This window comes from Pistacia vera, unplaced genomic scaffold, assembly GCF_008641045.1.
Source record: "Pistacia vera cultivar Batoury unplaced genomic scaffold, PisVer_v2 Contig89, whole genome shotgun sequence".
In the NCBI taxonomy this organism is placed as follows: Eukaryota; Viridiplantae; Streptophyta; class Magnoliopsida; order Sapindales; family Anacardiaceae; genus Pistacia; species Pistacia vera.
The window spans coordinates 244,817-251,745 of NW_022196767.1; positions in this window are offsets into that span (position 1 = coordinate 244,817).

Genomic DNA, 6,929 nt, shown 5'->3' on the forward strand with positions numbered 1-6,929 from the left:
AAACAAAAAATTAAACATGTCGGTACATGGCCTACTAAAACCGATGTCCTCGAGCCTAGAGGAATCAGTAGGTCAACCTAGGGTTTAAAAGTTAATCTTGGGTCTTCAAGTCATTCCTCTTTATAGCTCCTTCGTTTCTTCTTAACGATCATTAAAAATAATTTTATAATAAAGATCCTATTCTAATCTACATCAATAAAATAGAAACCTCACGTTTCATACGAGGGCGTGAGATGAGGAGAAGAAATACACGGAGATTTAAAAGAGAGAGGCAGGACACGCAAGTCCATTTTTGTTTATAAAAATTACAAACAAACCTAATAAACAATAAACAATAGGTCTAAGGCTCATGTACCGAGCACCATGCAATTATCAAACAAGAACATTGCATACATTAAAAAACAATCAATTTTTTTGAATTGGCTAGCTTGAATTATCAAGTTACCACCTTAAACATGCAGAATAAATATTGGCTTTAAAGGTTCAAAAACTATAATTTAGCCCCTATGCGAAAAACAGAAAGCAAAAATGGAACAGTAGGTTTCTTGCCGCGGTGAAGAAATTCTTCGCCTCGGTGAAGTTCATGCACACATGGTCGCTTGGACGAAGTTTCAGTTTGCCGTAGCGACCATGAACTTCCAGGAAACACAAATAGTTCCAGAGAGTTTTATGCCGCGGCGAAGTTTATTTTGCCACAGCTAGATCTATTTTTCCAGAATTTCGCAACGGTGAAGGTTTATTTCGCCGTGGCCAGATTTGTAAGTAATTGACCTACCATACACAGCGGAAAACAAAAATTCAATCGATAAATCAATTACCATTGTTTGCCTAGATCTGAGTATGGATTATACCGTTTACATGTTTATAAACAAAAATCTGTATAAAGTAAATCCATTCAAGGATTAGAATTCTTATGTACGTTTGGAGGCTCCTTCGAATATCTCTAATTTCAGACACGAATATTGTTCACAGTTATTGTTCACATCTATTGTTCACGTGACTTTTCGCTAATCGATCCAAAGTAGGATCGCACTCACAGAAGTACACACGAAGAATCTGCATAACCCTTGATTATTTTGCTAGAACAGTCAAGGGCTTTAAGAATCAAGAAACAGCAACAAGAAAAGTTTTCTTCTTGAGAGAGAGGGAGATAGGGTGGCTGGGGTTTTAATTGAATGAATAATTCTCTTAATGTTTTAATTTTAAGTTGCACTTATATAGTGCAACAATTAAAACCCTATTCCACTTAGGAATACTAATTCACCCTTGAAACCAAACACACCGTTTCTAGTATTTTAATTAATTAATTATTATTATAATTAAAATCAATTAATATATAATAATATATTAACATTCAATTAATAATAATAATTCATTTAAATATATATATAGATATATTTAAATATAATCTCACTAATTTAATTTTAATAATAAAATTAAATATAGGCAATAACCTTAGCAAATTTAATTGTATTGTGAGATTAACAAAATACTCTTTCGTCCTAAAAGATGAAAATACCCTTCTCACAAATTGATTCTTAAATTATCTTCTAAGTGTGTGACCTGTAGGCTCCTTATCATATCGGCAGTGAGTAGTATTGCGATTAACACCAATTAATCGCTCACTACACACAAACCAAGATTGGCCCCTAGCAAGGCATCATGGCCACCCGATAGATTTGGATTTAGCGAAACCGCAACCTACCAACGGTATGGTTACCGTGCAATTAAATCCTTTTCAACAACTGTTATCTCATCGAGACTGAGGTACGGAAATAATGTCAACCTCAGATATCCTCGACATGTTTTTATTCAGTTACTAGACCAATGAAAGGAATATTAAATTGGATTGAGCATCAACTCAATCCCACTGTAGCCCCAGATTTAGTGTCATTGCTATTTACTGAATCATTTGTCGATCCACCATAGTCTCGATACACTTCTCAATGTAGCCAATCACTACTGTATTGATAGCTCTGAATAGAACTACGTTGGGCTAGTGTCAAACTATACCAATTGGTGCATAAGGCACTCCGATGATCTCAAGTCTAAGGATCACATGCACCACCATCCGTTAGAGGATTTATTCCACAAACATGGGGTTACCATCCATATGGAATCCTCTGGTGGGTCTGTCTACTGAACTTGCCTCTAGCAAGCACCCATGCGTTGCACCAGGTTGTCGGTAAACAGCCTTGACAAGTGAGATCAGTCACTGCCTTTCGACAGGGTCGTTCAAGACTATGGTAGCCTTACTGTATTATATGTATCCTTGGTCAGAATAATACTGGGGCTACGTATGTTTCTAGAATGGCCACCATATCTGATCATAGGGTTCTCACTATCCAGATTTGAAACACTTGATACCCTCGTCATGGTTCTACCATCCTAAGGACATATGTCAATACATATAATATGATTTACGTGATATAGTATAATATGTCTTTTATTGATAAATAAACATTTATTACAAAGTCAATTTTACAATAATTGATTGGCTCTAGGGCACTTACTCTAGCAAGATTCACTTTTTGCATCTCTCCACGGCGAAGTGTTATTTCGCCGCGACTAATGCTGCAAAACAGTGAATCAGGCACAATCACATTTTTTGCAAAATGACACGGATCCAAATCAAATCGAATGCTTAAACATTTGACCAGATACCAACCAACCAATACACATTCAGTCAACACATTATTTAATCAATTGTTTAATTAAGATAGACATTCAACATACATAATTTTTCTAGATTAAAAAAAAAAAAAAAAACATTTCAAATCATGCAATAACATGTTATCAAACAAATATACATGTTATCAAACATCAATTAAACAATATAATCTAATACCCGAGGCTCTGATACCACTGTAAGTAATTGATCTACCATACGCAGCGGAAAACAAAAATTCAATCGGTAAATCAATTACCTTTCTTTGCCTAGATCCAAGTATAGATTATATTGTTTACATGTTTACAAACAAAAATCTGTATAAAGTAAATCCATTCAAGGATTAGAATACTTATGTACGTTTGGAGGCTCCTTCGAACATCTCTAATTTCGAACAAGAACAGTTGACGGTTACTATTAACATTATTTTTTGCCAATCGATCCAAAGTAGGATCGTACTCACAAAAGCCCGCACGAAAATAATCCAAAGAACCCTTGATTATTTTTCTAGAACAATCAAGGGCTTCAAGAATCAAGAAAGAAGAACGAGAAAACTTTTCTTCTTGAGAGAGAGAGAGAGAGATAGGGAAATAAGTATCCATAAAAGTGCACCAAGGGTAAATTAGTCATTTACCTAATGGGATTGCTTAATTGTTAAGTGTTTTAAAGAAGTAAAATGGCATTAAATGAGTGCTAATTATTATGTTGTGGTTGAAATGACGAAAACGCCCTTATATGAAAAAATTATGCCAAATGACCCTTATATCTAACTTTTATTGACCAATCACATTAGAGTAACAATGGAATAAATATTTACAAAGTTTTAAGAGAGAGTAGTCGGCCTTGTACACCCCAAATGTATCATCTTCTTCTTTCTCTCTCAAATCCACCATAAAAGCCACTAATCCAAGCATTTTATTCTCAAATTTTCTTAGGATTTCAAGTTGATTTTCAAAGGAGATCACCATCCACACCTAAAGAACTTCAATTTCAGGGTTTAAGGTGAGTTTCAAAACCCTAGTTTTTCTGATCTTTTAGTTAAAAGAGAATTCATAAGTGGTTATGTGTGTAAGGTAGAAAGGGTGAGCCTTTGGAGCTAAGGAGGAGTGTCTTTGTGCTTTGAATACTAAGGTAAGGAAAAAAAATCTCCCTTATGACTACAATTGATAACACCTAGGGTTTATGGAACTTACATTTATTTATGTTAATATGAGTGTGATGCTGTGTTTTGGTTATGGCTTGTTTAAATGGGTGTGTTGATTGGTGTATGTGTGCATATGGAGGATGATTATGCCAATTAAGAGATTTGTAGTTGGACAATGTTTTGGCACTTTTTGGTTCTGTAAAAAGGGAGTTTTTTTATGGCCTTTTATACTTAGAATGACATGGCAAATGATATGAATGTGCAAATGAAGGTGACATGGTTAAAATGAATAGAATTCAGATTTGGCTTTTTGAGACTTATACTGTACATGCTTCACTGAATCAGTCATAACTGAAGTTATAGAAGTCTGATTGAGTTTATTCCAGACCTAAAACTTTTATGTTTTAGTAAAAAATCAATTCGAATTGGAAGATAGGGAACAAATTGCTTGAAAAGTGACGAACTATATGGCACCCACCTTCTTAATGGAAATTCCCATTTGTTTCTAATTCTAATAAACCCCTGAATAATCTTACTACTGAAATTCCTTGTATTGTATGAGAAATAGAATGAATTAAGTTAAGAAGTTTAGTAGGAGAATATAGTATGATTGAGCATGGGAGATGTTAGTCCATATGTTTGCATTCATAATGGTAATGCCTATAGCTTATTTAGTTGTCTTATGAAAAAATTTATGAAATGTTAAAGAATGAATTCCATGAGTCTCTTGAGGTATAAACCAAGATCAGAGGAATGAAATTCTTATGGAAACCATGAGTCCTTTGAGGTGACGACCAAGAACAAGGTAATGGTTCAAATGAATCCGATCGGATAACAAAGACTAATGAAACCATCAAGTATAAAGACAAAAGAAATAAGCATGCTGTATACACGAATATTTCATAAGTTATATATGTTCTATGTATAGTATGTATGTTCTATGTTATAGTATGTATGGTTATGTTATGACTTATGTTCTGAGAAAGTCCAAAGTATATGATATATTTTATGAACTTGTTAGTCAAAGAATGAAGGTCATGTTTTGTAGGTAGGTAAGGTCCTAAGTAACATACTTGTATAATGAACTTAATAGTTTATAAATGGTCATATTCCTTACTGAGCGATTAGCGCTCATCCCAGAAATGTGTTTGTAAACCCCACGTTATTATTCCGATGCCCTAAGGTATGAAATTTACCTTTTCAAGTAATTCTTTTTTGATGAAGGGTAAAATGGTCAATTTACATGTATTTCGAGATGTGACCATTATAAAGTGTAAAGGATGATGTCATTTAAGAGAACTGAGGGTGAATGGTTATAAAGTTGATGATAAGGTTAAATGGCATAAACAGTAAACAAGGGTATAATGGTCTTTTCATACAAAACCATATGATTTAAGTGTCCATAAAAGTGCACCAGGGTAAATATGTCATTTACCTAGTAGAATTACTTAATGGTTAAGTGTTTAAAGAAGTCAAATGGCCTTAAATGAGTACTTATCTTTATGTTGTGGTGGAAATGACCAAAACGCCCTTATATGAAAAATTTATGCAAATGACTTTTATCTAACTTTTATTGACCAATCACATAGAGTATAATGGAATGAATATTTACAAGGTTTAAAGAGAAGTAATCGGCCTGGAGAACCCAAATATATCATCTTCTTCTTCATCTCTTAAATCCACCATAAAAGCCACTAATCCAAGCTTTTATTCTCAAATTTTCTTAAGATTTCAAGTTGATTTTTAAAGGAGACCACCATCCACCCTTAAAGAACTCAATTTCAAGGTTAAAGGTGAGTTTTTAAAACCCTAGTTTTTTGAATTTTTTAGTTAAAGAGAAATTCATAAGTGGTTATGTGTGTAAGGTAGAAAGTGAAACTTTGGAGCCAAGGAGGAGTACCTTTGTGCTTGAATACTAGGTAAGGAAAAAATCTCCTTATGACTACAATTGATACACCTAGGTTTATGAAACTTACATTTATTTATGTTAATAGAGTGTGTATGCTATGTTTGGTTATGAGTTGTTTAAATGGGTGTGTTGATTGGTGTAGTGTGCATATGGAGGATGATTATGCCAATTAAGAGATTTGTAGTTGGACGATGTCTTGGCACTTTTTGGTTTGTAAAAGGGAGGTTTTTATGGTCTTTTATACTTAGAATGATATGGCAAATAATATGAATGTGCAAATGAGGTGACATGGTTAAAATGAATAGAATTCGGATTTGGTGTTTTAAGACTTATACGTAGCTTCACTGAATCAGTCATAACTGGAGTTATAGAAGTCCGATTGAGTTGTTCTTGAGAGTGTTAAAAATTTGAGAAACAGACCTAAAACTTTTGTGTTTTAGGTAGAACCAGTTCGAATTGGAAGATAAGGTAAAAATTGCTTGAAAAGTGATGAAATTATGGCATCCAACTTTTAATGGAAATTCCCATTTGTTTCTAATTCTAATAAACCCCTGAATAAAACTTAATACCAAAATTCCTTGAATTGTATGAGAATTAAATGAATTAAGTTAAGAAGTTTAGTAGGAGAATATAGTATGATGTTAGCATGGGAGATGTTAGTCCATATGTTTGCATTCATAATGGTAATGCATATAGCTTATTTAGTTGTCTTATGAAAAAATTATGAAATGTTAATGAATGAATACCATGAGTCTCTTGAGGTATAAACCAAGATCAGAGGAATGGAATTCTTATGGAAACCATGAGTCCTTTGAGGTGACGACCAAGAACAAGGTAATGGTTCAAATGAATCCGATCGATACAAGAACTAATGAAATCGTCAAGTATATAGACAAACAAATAAGCATGCCATGTTATTGAATATTTCATAAGTCATTTATGTTCTATGTTATATTATGTATGGTTATGTTATGACTTATGTTTATGAGAAAAGTCCCAAAATGTATGATATGTTTTAGAACTTGTTATGTCAAAGAATGAAGGTCATGTTTTGTAGGTAGGTAAAGTCCTAAGTAATTTACTTGTATAATGAACCTTATAGTTTATAATGGCCATATCCTTACTGAGCGATTAGGCTCACCCCACGAAATGTTTTTAAAATGTTTGCAGGACGGATTAAGGCATGAAGCTGGGAGAGGATTCCAAGG